Raw genomic sequence first — 25,367 nt, forward strand, 5'->3', positions numbered from 1 at the left:
TTTAGAAATTGATTGTGGTGATGAATGCACAATTATATGATGGTACTATGAATGATTGTATCCTGTGGATGATTGTATGGTATACGAATATATCTCAATAAAACTGAATTTAAAAAAACACAATAGATTGGATTATGTTTTCTAAAATTTAAATAAATGAAATATAATATGTACACTTAAAGAAAATCTGGCTTCTTTCACTCAGCAAAATTTCTTTATTTCTTTATGTTCATCGATGTTATAGCATGTGTCAATAGTGTTAAGTCCTTTCTGTTTCTGTCTATTAGTCTATTGTATGGTAAAGGAGTTTGCCTATCTATTCATTGGTTAGTAATCGTTTGGCATGTTTCCAGTCATTGATTTTAAAATATAAAGCTGCTACTAATATCCATGTATAATCTTCATGGATATAGATTTTCATTTAATTTGGTAATTGTATGCTTAACTTTTTAAGAAACTACCAAAATATTTTCCAACGTGCTTGTGCCATTTTTCATGAGCGTTCAGTACTTCCACATCCTCATCAATACTTAGTAGTGTTTGTCTTTCGTATTTTGTTATTTAAATAGATAATATGTGTGAAGAACTATCTCATTGTTGTTTTAATTTACAGTTTCCTAATGAATAAATGATGTTGAGCAACATTTAATGCATTTATTTTTCATCTGTATATATTTTTGGTGATGCCTCTAAATATTTTGCTTATGCATTTATTGTCTTATTAATTTTCTAATTTATAGTTGAGTTTTGAGAGTTCTTTATATATTCTGTACATTTATGTATGGAAATATTATAGCAACATAGATATGAGGGGCTTACTTTTCAGTACATATACTAAAAGTAAAATAATAGAAGATTAGCATGGCCCCTGCCAAGGATAGCACTGAAATTTGTGAAGTGTTCCATATTTTTCTAAACTGACTGTTCCACACTAACATTTGAGTGACCTGTGTCATATATTCTTTGACTATTCCTACTTTAAAGTGTGGAAAGATGATTTGGAAAGTGTAGGCCTATCTGAGAAAAATGAGTTTGTTTCAGCTGAACATCTTTACAGTGAATACTTTTGGAAGCTTAACATAACTGACCCTGATGTCTTTTTCATTTTTTAAAAATTAATAATAGTCTTGTTTTAATTCATAGCAACATGATTTGAATTTTGAAACTTGTATGAAAATATTTTAATTTAGCCCCATCAAATGTTCCTGCAGTTTTGAGATTTATACCACATAAATAAACATAAAAGTCTAGAGGGGTAGCTGAGCAGGTGCCAGAGCCATCATCAACACAGATGTGACATTTCAAACCATCAACCAGTTGAATCACTTGTAACATAGTAGTTGTCTGCTCTTTGTCCATGTGTCAAGGAGTACTGCAAATTCTCTTCTCTTGTAATTCCTAGGATTTTTTGTCAATAGTTTAGCTGTATCTTTGGGAGTGGGAAGGACACCATCCTCACAGACAGAATTAGATTTCCACCTACTGCTTACATGAAATTCAGGGTCACATTACTATATTGTATATTAATATATTACATAATATAATGAAACAGTATCAAAAGTAAACACGTAATGACAATACATATTAACATTCTTGGCTTATTTCTGTATTTTGTGATTAGCTATTATGATCTAACATTTTAGTGTATCGTTACAGAAATAAAGCAACATATATTTTAAAAATAAGCATCAGAATATCCCTAAGGATTATATTTTCATTCTCTTACTAGTATCTTTTGAAGAGCAGAAATTTTTGATTTGATAAATTCCAGTTTATCAAAGTTTTAATGGGTTGTGATTTTGGTATCATATCCATGAAATCTTTGCCAAACCCTAGATGATATTTTTTCCTGTTTTCTTCTAGAAGTTTTACAGGTTTAAATTTTACATTTCTACCTATAATGCATTTTGAATTAATTTTTAAATATGGTAAAATGTATGAATTGAAATTTGCTTTTTTGCATACGGATATGAAATTTTCCAGTACCATTTCTGAAAATAATATGTTTCCACCACTGTTAGTCTTCTGCTCCTTCATTGAAAATCTGCTCTCCATGTATGTTTGGGTCTGTTTCTGTACTCCATATTCTTTTGCATTTATCTACTCACTAATGTTTACACTAATGCCTCATTATTTTGATTTTTGAGGCTTTGCAGTAAATCTTAAAACCATGTAGTGTGTGTCATCCAATTTTTCTTTCTGAAATTTTTTGTCCATGCTAGGGTCTTTCCATTTCCATGTAAAATTTAGAATCAATTTTCCAAGTTCTACAAAAGGCCTGCATGAAATTGATTATGATTGCACTGAATCTATAAATCAATTTGGGGAGAAATGACATTATGAAATATGTATTAATCTGACCTTAGGACATGGCATGTATCTCCTCTTACATTGTTCTTTAAATTCCCTCAGCAATATGCAGTAGCTCTAAGTGAATAACTCTTCCACACATTTTGTCAGATTTATCACTGTCATATTTTAATACTATTTTAAAATACATGTTTAGATTCTAATCTTTATATCTTTATCTTGTATACTGAAAACTTGCTAAACTACTCCTGGTTCCAGGAGCTTTTTTGTAAATCTCATTGGGTTTTATAAATGGACAATCATATCGTTATCAAATAAAGAGATTTTTGCTTCTTTCTTTCTAGGTGAGTTGCCTTTTATTTCTTTACTTTGCCCAGTTGCATTGACTAGAATATCTAGAACAATATTGAATAGATGTGGAACATACATCCTTGCCTAAGTTCTCAGGGCAAATATTTTCAGATCTGTAGAATTCATGTGTAGCTACCTCTCTTATTTCTGATACTGGTGATTCTTATTTGTCTACCTATTTTCCTGAGCAGTCTGGCTAGAGCTGTATCGATTTCATTGACTTTCTCATGGATCTACCATTTAGTTATTTTTCTGTTTTCTCATTTATTGATTTCAACTATGAAATTATTACTTCTTCTTTTTTTCCTTTCTTTTGGGTTTAATTTGCTCTTTTTTCTACTTCCTTAAGGGAGAAACTAACTATAAGCCCTAGAAGAGTTTAGTGCTATAAATTTACTTCCAAGTACTGTTGTATTGGCATCCCACAAATTAAGATATATTGTGCTTTCATTTATTTTTCATTTCAAAACATTTTCTAATTTCTCCTTTGATTTCTTGTTTTGTCCATGTGGTATTCAAAAATCATTTCATTTTCAAAATTGTGATAATTTCCTACAGATATTTTTGTTGATTTCTAATTTAAATGCGATTTAAACCCCATTTTACATTGTTACTAGTTTTGTTTATATTTTTTCAAGAACAGTACCTACCTTTAAGGCACTGACTAGAACAAGGTAATATCCACATTTCTGGCATTAGAGTCTGAATGGAAATATAATCCAGTCAGTTACAGCCCATTTGAAGAAGACCAGATTTTAAAAAGGTCATGATTTTGTTTTTAGTTACCTTGATTTTGAGTTGTTCTTCAATTGTTCATATAGAAATAGCAAAAAAAAAAAAAAAATGACATTTGTATATGGGCTTCAGAGGGGATAGTAGGCTCTCTAAAAGGAAATAAAAAATGGAAGAAAATAAGCTACTGGGAGATACAGCAACATATTTTACCAACTATGTCACCTCTTCATTCTCTCTCTTTCCCAAGGTTAGCCCTCCCATTGTTTGGATATTTTTCCCTCTTATGGATGTATTACTTAAAATCTTTTTTTTTTTTTTTTTCCCTGCAGTGGAAATAGAAAGCTAAGCTATTCTGATAAGTGATTTTGGTTTCAAAAGGGATTCATTTCATATACTGGCTATCAGGAAAGAGTGTTAAAGTATATCAGTACAGAACTCAAGGACAATTGTGCAGCCCATTCTACATAAAGGTAAATATATGCCAAAGAAAAGCAAGACTTGTATAGCCTGGAACACATCTTTACATAAGTGCTTGATTTTAACATAGGGTAACTAATTTTCCTTGTCCTACTTCCAACTGGCAAATTCTTCCCATGCCTCTCCTGAAAGCAGAGAGCAAGAATTGGAATTGCTCAGGCAATAGAAATGCAAATCATTGAGACAAATCTGACTGCATTTTAGATTTTGACCATCTAGGTCAAGTGCCCAATCTTAGCCAAAATAGCCAAAATATTACACAAGTAACAACCCAGTGAAGCTTCTCTTAAAAAGAGATATTGAAGGAAAATGTGTAGCAGGCTGGAAACCAAATATAAAAACAGGCAATCTATGTATATTAACATATCATAATTATATAATATTAAAATAATACTAGTCACTTGGTAATGTTGAAAAATAATGGCTTTTTATTGAAAGATGTTACTTATAAAGGTTTAAATTCCAATTACTTAGAACCTGCAATAAGCTATTTTTCTATGTATATAATCATGATTTTCTCTATGGTATAGGTGTCCATTAATTATATATAGTAAAGATTTCCCTAGGCTCATAAATATAAGGAGGATTTTTTAAAATTAAAATGTGACAGCATGAGTCTCACAAATATTCTCATTTAATTAATAGAGAAATGCACAAGTTAATAACAAAAAATCCTATTGAAAACACTTTCTTTAACTTTTATAACATGCCCATGTTTCTTTCAGATCATTTCTGAAAACCAGAAACTGTAAAATCTATGGGTAGCATTAGCAATACATCACTGATGTAGCAAGATGGACTTAAACTTTAACCCTCAGGTCATCCAAACCGACATTATTACATGACTTCTAGCTTTGCTAATCAAAAAAATAAATTTAGTTGGCAAAAACTGCTACCACATTTTCCTCTCAGCATAATTTATATTACTGGAGAAAACACAGCAAATTAATTGTTTTTTCCCTATGGCAAAATTAGATTACAGTCAGCATTTTCTAATTGTGTTTCTTGTGTTAGCAACATAATTTTGCAGTTTTACTTATGGTCATTGTGAAGAATACTTTTTGAGGAAATTGCCTAGGGGACTCTATTTTGAAACTACTTCCAAGCAAAATTTCATAATAGAGAAAGCAGCTACTTAGCAAGCATTCTTCCTATATCACTACTCAAGAATTTTTAAGACAGTAAGGCAATACTCAAGTTTTATGTATTGTAAACATTTACAATGAGATAGAGACATTTGAAAAAGATATATTTAATAACCCTTATATGTGTATATATATATATATATATATATATATATGATTCCATTATATCAATATTTTAAATGTGTTTATCCATTCCCATATTGATATATATGCCAGGTTTTAATTTCCCTCCCAAATTTGCTATTCCAACAATGCTGTGATACATTTGTATGTACATGATAAACCATGGAACCATATATGGGGAGGTTAAAACCAGCTTTAGAAGAGTACTTTCCTGAGGGATGTGAGACAGAATGAGAAAAGGTAACATATTTCCTTTACCTTGGTCAAAACAAGGTACTCATTTTATAAACCTATATATATATATATGTATATGTATATATGTATATATTTATATATATAAAATGTGACACAAATTTCAACATGAAAATTTCCCCATGGCAGATAAATAGTACTTAAATTATTCTCTTATAATTCCAGTATTTTTAAAAATTAAAATGGAAAAGACATAAGCAGTATATAAACACTACTACAAAATTAATGTTTAATCTTCTATTCTATTTCTATTTCAAGTGTTCTCCCCAAACATATTTATTGATACCCATTTTAGTTAAGCTCCTGTAAGATGCAAACAAGATTCCAAACTAGCTGTAAAAATTATCACATTTTCTTTTTGCCTGCTGCTTCAGCATCCATCTTACCTCCACTCTGACCTATGGCCTAGTTAGTAAAATAAAAAGCTTTCCATCCCTGGGGCATAAAACTCCCCCAGAGCCCACACCCACACCTGCGACCACCACCCCCACACCCCCCTCAAAATACACAGCTGGTCCCAAATGAGAAACTAACCATCCCCATCGCCCTCCGACCCCAAGCCCTTTCTCTTTTCACGTGCTTTTGCTCTCAACTGACCAATCCGTGGCTCTCGTGAGAAATCTACTGCCCTTTACTCCGCGACCGCGGCGAAAGCGCAGGCACACGGGGCCTCTCGCTCTGCTTCAGTGCGCCCCACCTGCTGGTTGAGTCACCCGAGCCCATTGGACCTCCGGCGGACCCCTCGTTGTGTCTCTCTCTCTCTCTCTGGGACCTGTGAGTAACAAAATCTTTTCTCATGCCTTTTAGCGTCGGTTTCCCATTGTGTAGAGTCTGACTCCAACCGGACCCAAATTTTAAATTCAGTTTAACTAACTCGGAACACTAGTACGAAAACTATAACCAGAAATTGGGAATAGTAAATGACTACCCTTAAATTGTGAGTATTCTGAATCCATGTGTATGTAGGTAGAAGTCATTATTTCAGCCAGGGATTTAGCAACTATTGCTCAGTAAGGAAGCATCTAAGTGAATCTTCGGATTAGACCATTTGCCCCTTGAGATAAGAGTTTTAGGAGACTTCGTTTAATGTAGTCAGGAAGATGGAGTGTGGTATTTACCACTGTCATCATCACACATATCCTTCCTTAATATCCTTCCCTAATATCCTTCAATCCAAGCTGCCTTACCTTAAAGCAGAGAAGACAAAGACGAGGACCTATAGCATCAGTATAAATGTTGGTGGAGAGTGGGGGAGACAGAGACTGCATTCCATTCTTTGATTGAATAGCATCCACACAACATCTTTTTTACATAGCACACCTGAACCATTTCTCTCTTCTAGGCACATATATTAGAAAAGGGAAGAAATTCCAGTTATACTAACAACATTTATTTATAGAAAAATACACAATTTTAAAATGCAATTTATAGAATAGGTAATTTTTATTGAACACTAACTACCACACTAGCAGAAAGTGAACTAAATGCTTTTGATGCATTATCATATTTTGATGCATGAACTCATTTGTGAGAGGAAATATTTTGGAAAGGGATGCAGCTCCAAAATCCAAAGGCTGTAACAACTAAGAAACTTTATAGGTTTGATGCAAACTTATTTGGTGGCAAAATTTTATCCAATTACCATCAGGACATTTAAAATCTCTGTTAAAACCACTTACTGTGAAAATCCAAATGTTTCACTGTGAAAATGTTAATATTTAACTAATATATTTGATTATAGATAGTTCTGCAGACATCTCTGGAAATGTTGCATAATGTATGATATGTGGACTCCATTATCTCACTGAAATATCAAATATTTTATATCCTAAAACATATATAGGCAAAAAAAAAAATTCATAAGATATTGTGGACCTCTTTGCCAAATGTAAAATTGGAATAATGCAGCAATATCTATTGCATAGGATTTTCATGGCAATTAAAATAATATAGGTTAGTTACTGGGCTTGATGTCTGCCTCTTAATAAGCACTCAAACCTTAGCTTTCACTAATATGCCCCAAGGGTAAAGGACACAGCTTACTTGTAAGAAAGTGTTATGAGTTATCCCAGGTAACTTGAAATTGTTAGCTGTCCCAGATTACTGCCCTAATTCGTTTTACATACTTCTTTAGCATACAGCTGACCTGTGTGTATAAAGGAAATCATACAGAATGGGGAAAATGAGGTTGACTTAGAATTCTCCTCAGCTTCACAAAACAGTAACATTATCTTCAGAATTCTAATGGAAGAGAAATAAACATGAATAATTTTACACCCACGTAACAGTTGTTCATGCAAAAAGCAACGAAAAAAAATCTCCCAATATGCAAAGATTTCAGAAATCTCTGACTCATGAACTTTTTTTTGAGGAGTGGGGGAATATAAATCATAAAGGATAAATCCTGAAACATAAAGCTCAAATCACAAATTTCAGAATAAGAGAATCTATCTGAGGGTGGGAAATTGGAACAAATAAAAGATGAATCAAAATAAATAATACCAACTTTTTGACTCTGTGAATATACAGAGTTCTGAGCAATGAATCCAGTTGCGGTAGTCAGTCTGTGAGACAGGTGCCCTTGTATAATTCCCTCCTGTTAACTGTGTAGTTTAATTCCCTCCCGTTAGATTTAGTGGGTTCCTTCAAATGAATAGAATATAGCAGGTCTCACTTCCAAGATTAGGTTGGAAAAGACAGTGGGTTCTGTTTTGGGTTTTGTTTGCTCTGAGAGAAGCAGCTGTACTAAGGAGAGGAATTGGCAAGGAAAAGAGCCGGTGAGAAACAGGTCCTCAATCCAACTGAATCCTGCTGAAAAACCACATGAATGCACTTGCATACAAGCTTTAAGATGAGACTGCCGTCCAGGGCAATAATTTGACTGAATCTCATGAGAGACCCTGAATCAGAGACACTCAGCTAAGATGCATCTGGAATTTTGGCCAACAGAAAAGGAAAGATTTTATATTTATATATATATATATATATATATACACACACACACACGCACACTCACACACATACACACACATATATATGTGTGTATATATATATATTTATTTATTTTAACAATTTGTCACATGGCAATGAAAAAACACCATCTTTTCACCTATAGAGATAATACTAAATTACTTCAGTTTACAGTAAGGAATACAATTTTTATAAATATGTACTAAGTTGAAATGGATGTTGTAGGTGGAGATGACAGCATGAAATAATACAGAAGGAATGAAGTGCAATTAGAAGGATATGTAAGTGTTCTAAATTATTAATGGCTGGAGTGGAAAAATGCTATCTACATTTCATAAATCATGGAATGCAAATTAAAAACATAATCTAAGTTAATAAAGTACCCTATAGAAAATCAAATAATGAGCAGTAAAAACAAATATTAGCAAATAAAAAATATGGATATTATTGAGAATTATAATAGAGAAGACGAAGAGGGGAAATAATAGCTGATATATATTGAACACTAACATTTCTGGCCCTGTTTTTAGTCTTTTATATTCATTAACTAATTTAATCCTCAGAACAACCCTAGAAGATATATACCATTATTTTATCTATTTTACAGAGGAGAAAAACAAACAAAAATACCATACAATAAAACTCATGTGACATGACTAAGGCTTTGCTCAGAAAAAAGAATTATATACTTGAAGGTGTTTGTTAGTAATGTAAGTCTTCAAAAGAATGTTGAAAAAAGAACAGAAATAAAAGTATAATGAAGGAAAGATGGTAAAAGAGATTAGAGTATCTCCTTATGCTAAGAAATGTCAGCATCCTGCCTAAATAGACTCCTTCCCAGTTTTAGTGTCTTTGTGCTTGCCCATCCCTCTGCCTGGAGTCTCTCCCCAGCACACCGGATCTTCACATGGCCTTTTTTCCCTTATGCCCTTACTGTCCTGTATGCCAGCTACTTACCTGCACATGAAAAATAAAGTGTCCTTATGCAGTCTGTCTCTCCAACTTTTGGTCTCAGACACATTGAATTAGGTTAACCTATCCCTCATTTATTCATCATTATCCCTCATAAGTTGATTAGTATCCTCATTTAGGAGCCTATATATGTCATCTAGCCATTTTAGTGTATACCCCTTCTTTATTTTTCTTTCAGACCATCCTCCATCTCTACCTATTTCAAAAAGTCACTCTTGAAAATAGTCATAAATGAATAATTTTAGGTCTAACAATTATATTCAAATGTAGGATAATGCATCTTACTCCCAGACAAAAGTGTGATTACATTTCTCAGTTTAATTCTAAATAAACACAACATATAGACAAAAGTTTTAAATTAAATCTGTTTGGATAAAGAAGTTATGGTCTGTTTACTCATTAATAGCACCATTGATTTTACTAAGAATTGAATATGTTTAAAAATAGATATCTTTGCTATTTTGAGCATTTCACAAGGTCTAGTTATAAATTCATGTTTAAAGAAAGTTAAGCACAGAATTAAGCAGTAGGAGAATAGGGAGTTCATAAATACAAATACATTTCAGACAAATATAATGAGACAATTTATAGATTTTTCTGTAAAAGAATTACCTTATCTTAAATAAAATCTTTCTGGACAAAGCTAATTATTTTTGCAGTGTTAACAGAATTATTTATAGGGGAAATAGCACTACTGTTGGATCAAATATGACAGGATTCAAAATAAAATTCAGGGTTTGGAAAGAGAAGTTGCCATATTCCTTATTCCAGGTTTCTCTTTTATTCATCTGTTTCTCAGATATACACAGAGTTGATAAAATGGTAAGGCTCACTTTATAAGTTAAGTAGAGAACTGTAGAGAGATGAGATCTACAGAGGTAATAAAAAAGGAATTGGCAATAACAACTAATAGCAACACTTTTAGACATTCTGTGATCTCCATAGAGGAAAGTTGACCCTTATGCTGGAAATGAACAATTTACACTCCACTGAAATCACAAAGAAAAGGCCTAAATCATTCTGATAAATAAATAAAATTCATACATTTTTAATATGTTGTATTCTTTCAATCCTTTTTTATATAACTGAAATCTCAGGGTTTCAGAGCTATATGAAAACCTATTATTTTTTCCATTTAATATTTCTAATAAAGAAAATCATTTAAGGCTAAAATTCTGTAACCCAAAATACTTTCTTACAAAATAAATATCACCAACAAAAGCCTTTATCTTTCTCATTCTCTAGATTTACAAATACAATGTTATTGCCACCTAAAAAAATATGGAACAATGTAATTTCATGTGGCTAGCAGTCCATATGTCACTGTTACTTTTATTTGGTTTAGTGTTTACAAAGGAAGTATTATTGTCCTGACAGAAACTGCCCATCCATCCATTCCTTCAATCCTTCCTTTATTCCTAAAAAAGGCAAAATTGATATTTGGTGAAAAAGTGATTATGAAAGAGGAATGTTACTTGAAATTCCCTTCATAAAACTGAAACAAACTTAAAAAAAAAAAGCCAGAGAAAAGGAATAATACAAATATGCTATCATTAATGAAACTAATAGAGTGCCCACACTGAAACATATATTTGAAATCGAGTGCATTTGTGAAAAATACAGTATAGAATCCTAATATATTCAGATAAACAGGGAACCAAATCATAAAATGAAAGAAATATCTGATTTTTCAATTTTTAGAAATTTTATTTGATTTAGACCATGAAGAAACTCATTTTTTTTTTTTTTTTTTTTGTCTAAAATACACTCTTCATTCAGTTATTCCATATCAATTTATTGAGCAAAGCCATGATAGTAGACAATCACCAAGATAATCCTAAAGTGTATGTTAGGTAGTGGTGCATATTATGAAGGTTCAATAGGAAATGAGGCTATATTTTTTTCAGTGGGAGTATGTGAATTTTAGACAAGAGGTCAAAAAAGAACGTACTGGGAGAGTGACATTTGAGTCAAGACCTGAAAGATGCTATTGAGATAATAGATCATTGGGGGAAGACATTAGGCAAAGGAAATAAAAAGTGCAAGGTACAGAGATGTTAGTAAACCTGGTTTATTCAAGAAACAGCCAGGAGAGCAATGTATCTGAAGTTATCAATAAGGAGAAAAGTATGGAGGGAGAAAAGACCACATAGATCCCAGAAAATTGCAGGGACTTTGGCTTTCACTTTGAATAAGCTACCGTAGGGTTTTGTATAGAGCAGTGGCTGTCAAAATTTAAGTTCATCAGAATCACTTAGAGGATTTGTTAAAATACAGATTGCTGATTCCCCCCTAACCCTGCCCCAGAGCTCTGATTCAGTAGGTCTGAAATGTGACCCCAGCTTTTGTTGCTGGTCCAATAGCCACACTTTGAAAATCACTGGTGTAGGAGACTGTCACTAATGTTTTATTTCAGTGAATCTGGTTTTTTTTTTCTTTGAAAATAGACTGAATGAGATCAAGGGTGAAAGTAGTGGTCACAGTTTTTTCTCTCTGTAGGTAGTGATTGGACTCCTTTTAACTTTTACATGGCATAACTGGATTGTATTAGACTGGATGTGTGTATGTGTGTGTGTGAGTGTTTGTGTGTTTATGATGATCTTCAAAGGACTAAACTAAATGGTGTGTCCACAGTGTTACTTGTTTAGACCCTCTTTTTGGAAATTTCATCCTTCAGGAAGGAGTCACACAAGAGAGAGAAACACCAGCCCCCAATGTTTTGCATTGAAATATGCAGGGTATAGTAGAATAAATAGGTGACTTTGTTTAGGGGAGAGTCTTTTGGATAAAGCCAATGGTCTAGAAAAAAATAAAAAGACTCAGATAACCATGCAGCTTGTCAAATCACTGCCACCCCTCATTTTAAAACTAAAATTAAAATGCTCAGAAAATTTTGGAATCCTGTGTATTCAAATGAAATTATCTCAGGGGAGCCTGAGGATTGAGGAAAGTCTGATTGCTTTCAAAACTATTTCCAATGGGTGTAAACTTTACCCTGAAATGCTCTCTTTATTTATTTTTCCACTAATTTTAAAGAGCATATTGTTGGAATGCATGTGGATGGTTGTGGAGATATTTCAAAGATGAATATTAGTCATACCATATCAAAACCTATCTTTTCAATATTAAATCCATGCCTGTTGGAGCAGGATTTCATGGTTAGATAAGAGAGTGAATTTTTTAAACCAAGGATTTCCTGCTAATGACAAGTAACTTAGAGCACATAGCATTCGTTGATGATTCTAACAATTTTGGGGATTCAAATAACATGATTAAGACATGTTTGTTAATTGAATACTAATAAGCACTATCCACAATATGAAGCCCACGATATGAAACAGTCAAATGATTTTAAGAGTTATGATCCCAGCAAAACGACTAGTGTAGTAATCAAGAGACTGCTAGATGTTAATGTTTTTTGAAATACAGTCAGTGAAGAAATCCATTAAAACAGGAATTAGACAACTAAAACAAAATAAGCTAAAAGTGGATATTCCTCCCCAGTGTTTCTAAACGTTGAAAAAATAAGTTTATATATTGAGTCTACTTTTTGCTGCTTCTTTCATTTACATCTGAACCCAAATCTATTTAATGTATATTCTAGCATAAAGACGATAAAAAGCTGCTATTTCTCTACCAATTTAGTAAACATGAAAGTTGTGAGCATCCTGTTTTTACTGTCCATTGCATATATGGTACTTATCGTTGGTGAAATATAATCATTAAACCTATAGTTTGCAGAATCATTATAGAAAAAACTAAAAGCAAAAATATGAACTCACATGACAGTGGCCACACCTCATCCACCCCGGATGCTGTATTTGGACATTCTTTGTATTGTCTTCCTTATTCACCTATGCAATGGATTTTGTGTGGTGTGCTTGGAATGGGTTGGGTAGGTATACATTATAAAAATGATTTGTTAGAGCATGTTCATGTGTTAGGGGTATGTTTATGTGTTGGTTTTCTGATGACAGAATTTAATGCAGACCATGGCATTATCTGTCCAGCAAACAGATCCAGAATTTGCCCTTCCCCCACCCCAATCCTATTAATATTCTTGCAATGTTTTCCTGTCGTCTTCCACTGATGGGGAATGGACTAGATTAAACAATTAGAGTTCTTCACAAGAATCTTGAAACAAGGATTCAGAAAGATAATTTACTTGTCTTGTGAGATGCAAACCTTTGAAGAGGTCTTGTCCATATTCCCTGGTAGATGAACTAGCAGATTAGAGAGTCCCAGTTAACTGAAACACACATGAAAAGAAGAAGGCTGAGCACCAAGTAGAAAGCAAGCATCAAGAGAGGAACAGAAATAGCAAATGAGTGTCTGTGTACATTTATTCTTGACACTCCAACCACATTTTTTACTTGAGTTCCATGATGTATCCTGGCATCCTTGATCCGTATTATCTGATTTTCTTAAGTCAGATCTCAAATTGTAATTTGTTACTTGCAAATATATGGCCTTGTAGACACTGCCTTATTCTTTCCAAAATCTAGCCATTGGAACACAAAAGCAGAACTTTTAACTACATTTCCATCTGCTTAAGGAAACTTTGAGGAACTTTTAACAGTAAGCAAATCTCTCATATTGATATTGGGAAAGAGTTACTGTAATCCTTCTACTTATTTTTCAGTGTTGGATGTGGAGAGTTTTATTTAATGTTGTAAATTTGACTTTTATTTAGCTACACTTCCATATTGTGCTAGGTTAATATAATGTATGCAATAGCACATTAATTGCCACTTCTTACAGTTTTGTTTTATTTGTATTGAACCAGTATGTTTTCATGCAGATCATGTACTCTCTTTTTGTACATGATGTTTAAGTTACCTAGGGAAGCTTAACTCATTTCCCTCCCTCCGTCCCTCCAACATAGGTAGAGGGACACACCATTCTCCACTTTCTCTGCCTGCCATTGAGTAAATCCATACCTGTTGTGTTAGAACACCTCAGTGCATTTTCCAATGTGGCTTCTACTGGAGTCCCAAATTAATGTAATATTATATTTTGGTTACCACCAGTCTTCTTGTGTTTATACCTAATTAGTTTTGAACAGAGATGGGAAAAAATAATGTTCACCCACCACCTTCAACATCCAATATTGTTTTAGGAAGATCATCAAATACTATTAACAATGAAATTTTAACTAATTGTAAATAAAATTTAGGGATTCATTGCATGTTGTAAGAGTGTAAAGTCATTCGTGTGTAAAATTAACATAATGTTAGAATATATATTATCGAGGAGGAAGAGAAAGGGATAAGAGGTCGCAGTCTCCAAACATATATTTGTTTTCCTTAATATGGGAAATGAATACAAAATTGTCTTCCATATTGTTCTTTTGACTTTTAAATTATCTGAAATAATACATGATAAAATATTTGAAATTAATTTTACAAAACTGTGCATGCAGCATATGTTCACCACTTTTAAAAAAATAAAAACATTTACAGAAACATTTTTCCACTGTTAAAAGTATCATATATGATATTTTATTTTACTATTAATTATACTATCAAAATGTTTTATAGCTAAGTGACATTGCTTATTGTAATTAAATAGTGAATCAAAGACTATAATGACAGTTCTCATGAGTATGAATGAAACAGGAACTGCATGCATTAATAGTTGTATATGTGTGTGTTTAAATGTAAATTATGAAACATTTTGAAGGGAAATTTTAAAGTTTTTTTTAAACAGTCAAATCTCAATAAATCCCTTTCTAGGAATTAAAAATAATTATAGCGAGTGGTCTTTGAAAATATTTTATTAAAAATTAATTTAAGTATTTTTAAGTACAGTATATAGATAATGAAATTTTATACTTTATAATAGTACATTTAAAAATGCATCCATTGAAGAAAATATTGAAGAGAGAGAGATAAAAAGGCAGGTAAACAAATTAACATAAAAAGGACTAGAATGATAATATACCAAAACAGCTAAAGCTGTATTGAATTATTGTGGTTAAGTATTGGGTGGGTCCTGCTATCGCAGTGCTTAGCTTAGACATTTAACATCTGTGTGTGCTTGGGTAAATAATTAAATTCTCTGTCCCAACTTCTTTATATATAATATGGTGTATACTTGTACCTATCAAATAGAGAAAATTATTAAAATAATAAAATTAAAGGATTCAGCACTGAATAGAGCAAAAAATTAAAGTTCAAAATAAAATTATCATCAAAATATTTTTCTATATAATTATGTATTCTTTTGTAATTTGAAAAAAATATTTGAATTGTTCAGTGGTTATGTCATTCATCTATGATAAAGCTTCTTTAATATCAATTTTTCATCTTATGATTTGGGAAATATAATTATCTGACCTCCCTGGCAATCCATTACTTACTGAATGCTTATCACGTAATCAGCCTATAAACTCCACTGTGTGCTTACATATTTGTTTATAGTTTCATGTTGAAAAGTTTTTGTATATATATGTATATGAATCCTTGCTATGCTAATGTGTTTGCTAAGTGAGAAAGGCTATAAGTAGGCAGATGCGGCATTTTGATGGCTTCTGTATGAACTCTGACCCTTCTCACAGGGAGAAAAACACTGGGCTCAGGTATGGTTGCTACCAGACAAATGCAAATTGAATTTTTTTCATAAGTACTAGAAACCTGAATAAATGTTCATGAAATGCCAAAATACTTATTTTGGTATCTTTTTTTTCTTTTTGTTACAAGAAAATCAAACAAGCATATTTTGTTTTTTCTCTGAGTGAAAACAAATGGACTGCCTTAAAAAAATAAGAAAGTATCTATAGTTCATGTAATTTCTTGTCAGCTCATAGGCTTCAAAGTGTTTTGAAACACATTCTGTAATAGTGTTAGTGGAGACATAAACAATAAGGCAGGTTTAGTGAAATAGTCACAGACCTGCCTGAAGAGATGGTCCATGCGATAATGTTTTCAATTCTGTTGCTCACCATTCCTATTGTTTCCCTTAATGTATATGTCCCATCTGCTTCCTTGCCCATTGTAGAAGTTTTGGTAGAAAGAGAAGTAGCACTGAAAAAAAATATTAGTACATAAACCATGTGTTCTTCTTTAGTTCATTAAAATCCATTAACTCCTAAGTGAAAAGAAGATAATTTGTTGTTTTAAAAGGTAGACATTAGATAATGGGAATCCATTTTGCCACATGGCATTGATGTATTAACTCAGTATTCAGGTGATCAGGTATCACTGAGGTAGAAGAGATATAAAGAATACTTAAAAAAATAGGTCAGTATTGTTACTGAGCAAAAGCTTGCTGCCTGATGCACACAGATGCCAATACTGTAATATGTTCATGAAAAAAAAAAAAAAGGAGCTTTACTGCAAGGTTGACTGGCATGGAGATGGGATGCCAGGCTCAAATCTGTCTTCATTATCTGAGAGTTAGAGGAGATTTTATGGGAATGGGAGGTGAGAGGTGGGGACAGAAGAGGGGAGGTTTGACTTGGCATAGCCCAAATGGTTACTTGTAGAGCTATTCATATGCAGTAGAGAGGATTTTAGACAAGATCTTCCTTACTGAAGGACCGCCGACCTTTGATTTGTTTCCAGTGTCTCCCTGTCCTCACAATCTTGGTTCCAAGGAAGGTGACCTTTGTTCCTGGTGTCTTAAAGGTCATCTGAAGGACAAAAGTCAGTGTTTTCTACACACACTTAGGTTATATGCCCTGCACTTAAGCTCAGAAGAAAAGGTTGTAGCAACAGAGGATATCTCCACAAACTGTTTTTTCCTGCCTATGGTTTTAATCCTCCTTTCAATTTTTGAACATTCCTCACTCTTGATGGATTTGGGATGATGACTGTGTTGGCTGCTTCATGCTGATTAATGGTGTAGATTAGGAAATGAGGAATGGAATTCTTGGCTTGGAGCTGAAGGTACTTATGAGTACCTGGCTGTCATTTTGGGAAGGACTGGTACCCGTGGGTTTCAGGGCTCAATCTGCAAAGGAACAATCCTGAGGCTTTAAGTCTCTGAGAACTAAACAACAAGCAAATTTGAAAATTATAGGTCAAAATAAGAGACACGAATGGATCATGATTAGGGGACTTAAAAGTGAATATTACCATGTCATATTGGGAAAATAGCTTTTCCTAGATTCCCAGATAGAGCTCAGGATGTTGATTCCAAGTCGCACTATGGCTTGTTTATGGCTTTTGGATTTCCCTGTGTTTTTCAGGAACATTGTTGCTTGGGACTTTGCATACTTTGGCAGTTTGTGATATCTGGCTGACACCTGCATAAGGGTAACCTCCAGAATGACCTCCTGACTCCATTTGAGATCTCTTAGCCATAGTAACTCTATCTTGTTTTATTCCTTTTAACCTTTTTTCCCTTTTGATCAAGATCTTTCTCTGAAAGCATCAACATTTGGTATTAATCCCTCAGCATAAGGGAGGCTTGTCCCTGGGAGTCATGTCCCATGTAGAGGGGAAAGTAGAGAGGTTACATGCAGAATCTGGCTTAAAGAGGGGCCACATTTTAGCAACAAGGAGATTTCATGGGGTGACTCTTAGGCATTAATTATACCTTGCAAAGTTCCTTGGTTACAGTTTCAGTAAATCAGGAACCCCTATTGTTTGAAAGAATAGCAGGAATTCCCCAGATGTGGAAGTTTAATAGTCCTATGCTTTCCTACCTAGTCCCTCAAGGAACCTTGCAGAAACTGTATTTTATTTCATGCCCAAAATACTATGAAATGCATCAAAATATTACATCAACCTGTATGGAATACCACAATCTTATTTCCTATTCTAGGTTCCAGGACAAATAAAGCTGAATTAGGTTGTTCAAATCAACTGACCAGACAAGTTAAATCAGATAATGTGGAACAGAAAATTTAAATTTTGGACTAAACAATTCTCCTACTTTGGTCTCACACAGAAATTAGTCATCAAATGGAGGCAATATTACCTTACCACCTTGTATTCTGATTCACCTTAGTCCTAAACAGATGAGCTCCATTCATACCAGGAACAAAAATTACCTCCCTTGGAGCCAAGATTATGAGGACAGGGAGACATCAGAAGTAAATCAAGGGCTGGAGGTCCTTCAGTAAGGAAGATCTGGCCTAAAATTCACTCTGTCACACAAATACCTCCACAATTAACCATTTGGGCTATGCTGAGTCAAACCTCCCCACTCTGTCCCCACCTATCACTGCCCATTCCCATAAAATCTCCTTTAACACTTAGATCAGGAAGACAGATTGTGCTTAGCCTCCTGTCTCCATGCTGTCAACTTTGCATTAAAGCTCTTTCTTTTCTCAAAATCATGATGTCGTAGTATTGGCCTCCATGCATGGTGGGTAGCAAGCCCTTTCTTGGTAATAGTATCAGCTATAGTTTTTTTTTTTTTTAAATGACTGAATTTTAGGTCCAATGAGTCATAAACTTAATTAATGTATTTAAGATATGTACTAAAAAAAGAGTCAAAGAGGAAAAGGTCAAAAGGAAGAAAAGGAGTGAAGGAAGAAAGTGGTAAGAGAAGAGGGAAGGGATGAAAAAGGGAGAGAGAAGGAGGGAAGAAAAAATAATGCAGCAAAGACAAATACTTTATCCGATTTTATGGATTATTTTACAATATGAGCATATGCCATAGAATTAAAATAAGATGAAATGTGTGAATATTGTTTTGATTTAGTGTGACTCATTCCCTGTGCCTCTCACAGTGCAGTATTCTCACTTTTTTGACTCTGATTTCAGTATTTAAAGACACAGTGAAAATAATTTTGTGCGTGACCCCTAAACACAAGCTATTTCATAGTGTACTCAGCCAATCTGTTCTGTTGCTGGCAGAAAAATCAGCTTTAACAGATTTAGTAGATGGCTCTGAATGTACTTTGTGACTGATTTAATGGAATACCAAGGGGTAAGTTTGATTATAAGCAACTTCTGTCTTGCCGGAGATGTTAGGACCTAATTACCATGTGTATAGCATGCAAATTCCCATCTGGTGACATGCAACTTCTGAAAAGCCATATGTTTATAAAGTTTGAGTTACAGTTATTAGTTTCAACATCCACAAACAATATATTGAATTGGTACAAATAGAAGTTTTTAAGAATATTCTTAAACTATAAAATACTGCATGCAAATAAAATATAATTAAAATTAAAAAAACAAAACAAACAAAAAAACTGTTTCATAGATGGATTACCAAATAGGTGTCAGTAGGCTTTTGATGAGCCAATAATTGGCACAACAGTGTTTCAGTATCTCCAGTGAAGAAAAGAATGTTCAAGCTATGATTTCAAAACCAATTTAAATTTAATTTAGGTTAGATACAGGATTCTTATTGGTTGAGTCTTCTATTTTTCAGCACAAAACAAAATAAAAAAGTTAACTCTTCACCCTATCAATGTTTTCCAGAAAATAGACCTACATAAGTTGATTTTTCTGCTACACATATATGTATGTGTATGTGTATAAAATATTCCTGGGAAAGATATTAGAGAGTTTGTAAATTTAATGGAATTTTTTTACCAAATTCTGAAGCCATTATTCTCTCAGTAGACTATAAAATATAGATATTACTTCATTATTCTCTCATTAGACTATAAAATATAGATATTACTTTATAAATTTAAAAATAATGAAATGAGTCCTTTGGTCATAGAAGATGGCAGCCTAAGACACTGCAGGATGTTGTTCCCACAGAATATTTGAAAAACTAACAAAAACTGGCAGAGCTGTCTTCCTCAAAACTATGAAAACAGTTAAAATTTCAAACCACGAAAACAGCTTTAAAAATAGTAAGAGAACCTCATGGCACTCTCACTGGCCCCTGCCCCTTCCCCTCTTTAGCACAGTGTAGAGCCAGCCTGCAATCCCATTGCTGATTTCTGGCCCTGTTCCACAGGAAGCAGAGTAACCCCTGTGCCACATACTCGGGTGCCTGCATACTGGTGCAAATTCATCAGGTGTCATCTTGAAGGAATAAACTGGGAAACTCTCCGGTCAGCCTTCTCAGAACTTGCCCTACAGAGAGAAGCAACTTTCAGACACCTAAAGAAACAGAACAAGTAATTAAGTCAGAGGGACCTGGGGCAAAGAAGCACTTGGAAGAGGGGAAAGTCTGTATCTTAGAGAGTAGAGGGAACATTCAAATTCCTGTATAGAGGTAAATTCCAAAGGCCATGAACAAGCATAAGCCCAGGATACGACACAGGCTCAAAAAAGACAGAGAGAACTCTGTACTTCACCCTAACCTATGACTGATTCTCCTAATAGTGGGGCTAGATTCTGAAGCAGAGCACCAGCTAATGCAGAACAGATTTTCAAAGACTGTGAAAGGTGTTTTTTGCATTGGTTTTCATTAGTTCTTGGTACTCAAGTAGATCTCTATCACATCACTATCTGGAAACAAACTTGAGAAAAAGAAATCTCAGGGACTAAAACCCAGAATTAACACTTTGAAATATTAAAATGTACAGTCTGCAAGATTATAAAACAGAGCAGAGGTGCCGCAGTGGAGCCACCACCTCCTTGCCTCTTCCCTGCTGCCTTGGGAGCCCTGGGCGGGTGGCGGCGGTAGAGGCTGTGGGGAGGATGATTTCTCCCTGGGAGCGGGGTGTGGACCTCGCTCCTTTCTACACACTCACTGAGCCCCAGCAACATCCAAGGGGCTACACAGTGTATAAGGTCGCTGCTTGAGTTGTTTCATAAAGAAATCTGAGGATGTCCAAGAGATAATTGTATGGAAGTGATACAGCGACTTTAAGAAACTACAAAAAGAACTCTTGAAAATTCACAAAAACTTAATCCGATGTTCCAAACAATTGGAGAATTGTTTCCTCTGTTTGCTAAAGGAATAGTATTTGCTCTTTTAATGGTTGCCTTATGGAGTAATACTGACATTCATAGCTGCCAAGCTCTATAGCTCCAAGAAGATGTCACACAGATACCCAAAGTTCCAGAGATCGACCAGGTTTTATACCAGGAGCTCAGCATCTCAAGCTTTAGAGATGACCATTACAACTCAGGAATAGATGTGACTGCTGCAAGAGCTTACAATCTAGGGACCATTACAATAAGTGTTCCCCTGATAAGCTGTGCCCTGAGATTCAGTTCTCAGTGTTTATACATTGTAGTTAGTCCATATTAGTGAGACATTATAATGTTTGTCCTGTCATTTCTGGCATGCTTCACTCAAAATGCTGTACTCAAGATCCATTCACCTAGTTGCATGTCTCACAGTTTCATTCCTTCTTGTAGCTGCTCAATATTTTATTATATGCAAACACCATAGTTCACCATTCTGCTCATCAGTCAGTGTACCCTCAGACGACCTCCATCCATTGCAAATGGTGGATACTGCCACCATGAACACCAGTGTGCAAATGTTCATTCATGTCCCTGCTCTCAGATCTTCCAAGTATATACCCCATAGTGGGGTTGCAGGACCTTGTGACACCCACATACGTAGCTTCTTGTAGAACCACCACACTGTCCTCAAGATAGGCTACATCATCCTACCTCTCCACCAACAGTGAATACATACATCTCTCTCTCCAAGTTCTCTCCAGCACTTGTATCCCTCTGTTTATTTTTTCCCTGCAATTTTATAGGGATATATTCAAATACCATACAACCATCCACAGTGTTCAATCATTTGTTTACAGTATCATCATATAGTTGTGCATTCATCACCATGATTAGCACTTATATATTCATTACTCAGAGAAAGAATTGAAGCTAAAGAATAATAAAAAAGATAAAAGGAAAAGTAAAAATAAGATAAAATACAGCCACAAAGAAAGAGGAAGAGGAGAAAAAAGTAAAAGGAGAAAAGAAAAAGAAAAAGAAAGAAAAAATGGCAACTAAAAAGCCACAAAAGAAAAGATTAAAGTAAAATACTATTAAAAAGTCAGACAACACCACTAATGCCAAGAATTCCATACCCCTCCCTTATGTCCTCCTCATATAGGCATTTACTTTGGTGTATTTCCTTTGTTACAATTAAACAAAGTGTATTGCAATGTTACTGTTAAAGAAAAAAGATTATAAAGCAAACAAAGAAGAAGTGATGGCCCATTCAGAGGAAAAAGATGAAAATCTAGAAATAATCATTGAAAAGAACCAGATTTGGAAATAGTGGACAAAGACATTTAAAAAATCTTCAGTATGCTGAAAGAGATAAAGGAAAGCATGGAGAAAGAACAGAAGAATATCAGGAAAATGATGAATGAACAACAGGAGAATCAATAAAGAGATAGAAATAAATGGCACAAAACAAATACTTGTATTGAAGACTAAATAAGTAAAATGAAATTAAAAAAAATTACTAAAGGTTTCAACAGCAGAGTGGAGCTGGCAGAACAAAGAATCAGTGAACTCAAAGACAAGACAATTGAAATGATTAAGGCTTAGGAAAAGAAAGGAAAAACAAAAGAGTAAAATCTGTGAACAGAGCCTTAGAGACCTGTGGGACACCATTAAGTATGCCAATATACGCATTATGGGAATCTCAGAAAAAGAGGAAAGAGGGAAAGGGGCAGAAGGAATATTCAAAGAAATAACAATGAAAAACTTCAAATTTAATAAAAGATGTGAATATGTACATTACAGAATCCAAATGAAATCCAAACAGAGTAACTCAAAGAGAACCTCTCCCAGACGTGCAGTTGTTAAACTGTAGAATGCAAAAGTGAAGCTGAAAACTGCCAAGAAAAGCAGCATGTTATATAAAAGGGAATCAAATCCCATTCAGATTAAGTATTGATTCCCCTCAGAAAACAGAAGGAAAGAAGGCAGTGCAACAAAGTATCTAAGGGGGCTGAAAGAAAACAATTGCCCACTAAGGATTTTATATCTAGTGAGACTGTCTTTCAAAAAATGAGAGAAATTAAGATATTTCCATATAAACAAAAGCTAAAGAAGTTCAACACCACTATTCCTGTCCTACAAACAGTGCTAAAGGGACTTCGCCAGACTTCAAGAAAAGAACACCAGACAGTGGGTTACGGTGTCATAAAGAACTCCTGGAAAGGTAACCATATGGATAATCACAAATGCCAGTACAATTGTATTTTTTGGTATGTAACACCACTTTTTACTTCTTACATTTTCTAAAATGCAAATACATTAAAAGAATGATAAATCTATGGTTTTGGACACAAAACGATTAAAGGTATAATTTGTAACAAGCATAATAAAAAAGTTAAAGTTTGTATCAAATCAAATATGATTGTTATTCCTTCTTTTGATTTTGCTTCAATATTATTGCACAGACTCTAGTCTTTAGCATTAAATCTCTGCCTCAAAAAATAATGCACACACACCTCTTATTCTCAGGAATTTTCTTTTTAATATCTCTGTCATGGACAGAATCAATTACTCTCTCTTCCCTTAAACAAATATTACTTTGATAACACTTTGATGGATGTCAATTGCAGTACTATTTGTACTATTGAAAATTGTAAATAATTAAAATATCAATCCCTGGATATACAGTGCAAAAACAAAATTAATGACATAGACATATACATGTTGACATTTAAAAATTGCCTAGACACATAGTTGAAAGAAAAAGAAAAACAAGTTTTGAATAATGCCAATTATAAAATAGTATTAAAATGAACAAACAACCATTATATAGATGTCTACAGGTACCTACCTACTTTTTTTATGTGCCAAGTAAGTGCTTTAATATAATAATAAGCACAGAGGATTTGAATCTGGGCAAAATGAAGCCATGATTCATGATCCTACTTCACATGCTGCCTTTACATGTACAGAAGAGATATTGAACTTTTTCTCAAAGTTAATGAACATGAGTGATAGGACAGAAATAGGGGCACATAATTTTGAGTTATACATTGTAGGAAGTGTAAGATCAGTTGAATTTAATACTTGACTGGAATGAGGAATGCACTTTTCTCATTGGGGAGTTATCCCAGCTTTTTATAAATCTAACTTCAGGTGATTTTATTTTTATTCTTATGTCATCAATACAGGAGTTAAAATTGGGTGAATAACACTTTTAATGTTTTTCTTGGGGAAAAAGGATGTGGTTAATCTAAAATCTAAGAGAGTCATGATAAATATACAAAATAAAATTATAGGCCTAAACTATCACAAAGAAGAATGAGTTAGCGATTTGATTTTGTTAACTTGGTTGAGTGGTTTCTCCAGGAAAATGTTGACAAGTCATTTTTGTTGTTTGTTTTCATTTAACTCTCCCCCCCCCCAATATTGTGTATCTGTAATATAAAGGCACTTCAAAGTATGTTTGAAGAATCAGGATATTTATATTTTTTTACCCATGGTAGAATAGAAAATGTTGTCCAAACTTGATTTTCATATTAATGAGTATTCTGGAAATAAAAATATGTTTATGCTATATTCTTATTCTAGGAAAAGTTTATGACTACTAGACACACAAAATATTAATTTCTAAAAATGCTAAAAAGAAACATCCTGAAGTGATGTCTACAGTGTAAGAATTTAAAGGGATTATTGGCTCAGTTTTATTATTTTGTTAAAATAAGGCTCATGGTACAGCACAAGGCTTATAAATATATAAAGATGTCTGAATGCACTAAGAGCATTTCTTTCATTAGTTATGCAAAGCAATTTAAGACAGGTTTCATTAGGAAGAGAAAGTGATGTTCTTTTTGTCTACATTTCATTCTACAGAGTAGTGTCATCTGGCAAGAGACCATCTTCATATCTATTTCAAGCACATTGACCAAGGTTGTTGTTGTAAGATGTTTAGGAAAATTTTTATTTCAGAAAATGTTACACAAAATCCAGAGAATAACAAATTTGACTTTCTAAACACAATGGTGCTTCAAAATGTGCTTTTTCATTGCGTTTTCTAAGCTCTTCAATTTAACTTTCCAATAATAAAGCTTGGGACAATTAATTTTATTTGTTTAATCAATTCAAGAATGAGGGCATAATAAAAGGGAAGTTCAAATACTCACTAGAAAAATAAGGGGAGGAGCTGTGATGCACATTTTCCCTAATGCTGTGTTCTTGTAAGGAACAATATTCCTAAATCTATAAAGTGATCATT

General features: G+C 33.7%; 1 pseudogene; it reads left to right on the forward strand.

The window, feature by feature from the left end:
* Window positions 1-815: 815 nt before the first annotated feature.
* LOC119507533 lies at window positions 816-912 on the forward strand (annotated as a pseudogene).
* Window positions 913-25,367: the final 24,455 nt, after the last annotated feature.

Source organism: Choloepus didactylus, chromosome 12 (assembly GCF_015220235.1).
Source record: "Choloepus didactylus isolate mChoDid1 chromosome 12, mChoDid1.pri, whole genome shotgun sequence".
Classification (NCBI taxonomy): Eukaryota; Metazoa; Chordata; class Mammalia; order Pilosa; family Megalonychidae; genus Choloepus; species Choloepus didactylus.